Source organism: Petromyzon marinus, unplaced genomic scaffold, assembly GCF_048934315.1.
Source record: "Petromyzon marinus isolate PM22_M1 ecotype Great Lakes invasive population unplaced genomic scaffold, UKy_Petmar_22M1.pri1.0 PM_G_Scaffold_66, whole genome shotgun sequence".
In the NCBI taxonomy this organism is placed as follows: Eukaryota; Metazoa; Chordata; class Hyperoartia; order Petromyzontiformes; family Petromyzontidae; genus Petromyzon; species Petromyzon marinus.
Window position 1 is genome coordinate 465,001 of NW_027423020.1, and position 2,500 is coordinate 467,500.

Genomic DNA, 2,500 nt, shown 5'->3' on the forward strand with positions numbered 1-2,500 from the left:
TCGGAATGGGAAAACGGGTCATTTTCGTGTCGCCACATTGCATGCGAACCGCATGCAACTTCCAGAGGCATTTGCAGCAGAAATGCATGTGCAGTCAAAAAAAAATTGATATTTTTCACGGATAGACCCCGTGAAACGCTAGAAATTGGCGGGGATGTGTCTCTTGTGGCTCACGGGGCTGTTCGGGTCGCACAGAAATCCCTGGGAATGGGAAAACGGGTCATTTTCGTGTTGCCACATTGCGTACGAACCGCATGAAACTTCCAGAGGCATTTGCAGCAGGAATGCATGTGCACTCAAAAACTTCTATATGTTTCACGGATAGACCCCGTGAAACGCTAGAAATTGGCGGGGATGTGTCTCTTGTGGCTCACGGGGCTGTTAGGGTGGCACAGAACTCCCTCGGAATGGGAAAAGGGGTCATTTTCGTGTTGCCACATTGCATAGGAACGCCATGAAACTTCCAGAGGCATTTGCAGCAGAAAGGCACGTGCACTCAAAAATTTTAATATTTTTCACGCATAGACCCCGTCAAACGCTAGAAGTTGGCGGGGATGTCTCTCTTGTGGCTCACGGGGCTGTTAGGGTCGCACAGAAATGCCTCGGAATGGGAAAACGGGTCATTTTTGTGTGGCCACATTGCATAGGAACGGCATGAAACTTCCAGAGGCATTTGCAGCAGGAATGCATGTGCACTCAAAAACGTCTATATTTTTCACGGATAGACCCCGTGAAACGCTATAAATTGGCGGGGATGTCTCTCTTGTGGCTCACGGGCGCTGTTAGTTAGGGTCGCACAGAAATCCCTCGGAATGGGAAAAGGGGTCATTTTCGTGTTGCCACATTGCGTACGAACGGCATGAAACTTCCAGAGGCATCTGCAGCAGAAATGCATGTGCACTCAAAAACGTCTATATTTTTCACGGATAGACCCCGTGAAACGCTAGAAATTGGCGGGGATGTGTCTCTTGTGGCTCACGGGGCTGTTAGGGTCGCACAGAAATCCCTCGGAATGGGAAAACGGGTCATTTTCGTGTTGCCACAATTGGCATACGAACGGCATGAAACTTCCAGAGGCATTTGCAGCAGAAATGCATGTGCACTCAAAAACGTGAATATTTTTTCACGGATAGACCCCGTCAAACGCTCGAATTTGGCGGGGATGTTTCTCTTGTGGGTCACGGGGCTGTTCGGCTCGCACAGAACTCCCTTGGTCCACCTGATTCGTGCATACAGGCAGCAACTAAAACTCTGTAAACCTGCTGTGAGGACATCTAAACAGTGGACCAGTGAGGCTGTGGAAGATTTGCGGGCGTGCTTAGACTGTACTGACTGGGATATGTTCACGACTGCTACCAATAGTCTGGATGAACTCACAGAGGCTGTGTACATCAGCTTCTGTGAGGACTGCTGTATCCCAACACGTACCAGGGTGAACTTTAACAACAACAAGCCCTGGTTCTCAGCAAAGCTCAAAAGGTTGAGGTTGGAGAAGGAGGAAGCGTTTAGGAGTGGGGATAGAGACAGATTCAAGGAGTCGAAGAACAGGTTTAGCAAAGCGGTGAGAGAGGCTAAACGACTGTACTCAGAGACACTAAAACACCAGTTCTCTACTAACGACGCTGCTTCTGTCTGCCAAAGGGCTCAGGCACATCACCAACTACAAACCCAGAGCGCCCCACACCACTAACGACTCCCGCCTAGCCAACGACCTGAACGAGTTCTACCGTAGATTTGAAAGACAATTGGACTGTCCTGAACCACCCCTTCCCACCCAAGAGGCCCCATCCCCCACCCATACTACAGAAACGACTCTCTCCTTTCAGGAGGGAGAAGTTAATGGGCTTTTCAAGAGGCAGAATCCACGCAAAGCAGCCGGGCCGGACTCTGTCTCTCCAGCCACCCTCAGGCACTGCGCTGACCAGCTGTCTCCGGTGTTCACCAACATCTTTAACACCTCCCTGGAGACATGCCATGTACCAGCCTGTCTCAAGTCCTCCACCATCATCGCTGTGCCCAAAAAGCTAAGGCCAACAGGACTAAATGATTACAGACCGGTCGCCCTTACATCTGTGGTAATGAAGTCTTTTGAGCGCCTGCTCCTGGCACACCTCAAAGCCATCACAGACCCTCTCCTGGACCCCCTTCAGTTTGCCTACAGAGCCAACAGGTCTGTGGACGACGCAGTTAACATGGCCCTCCACTTCACCCTACAGCATGTGGACGCCCCAGCATCCTACGCCAGGATCCTGTTTGTGGACTTCAGCTCTGCCTTCAACACCATCATCCCTGCCCTGCTTCAGGACAAGCTCTTCCAGCTGAACGTGCCCTACTCCACCTGCAGGTGGATCACAGACTTCCTCTCTGACAGGAAGCAGTGCGTTAAGCCGGGAACAGAAGTCTCTGACTCCAGGTCCATCAGCACGGGAACTCCTCAGGGCTGCGTCCTTTGCCCACTGCTCTTCTCCCTGTATACCAACAGCTGCGCCTCCAATCATCT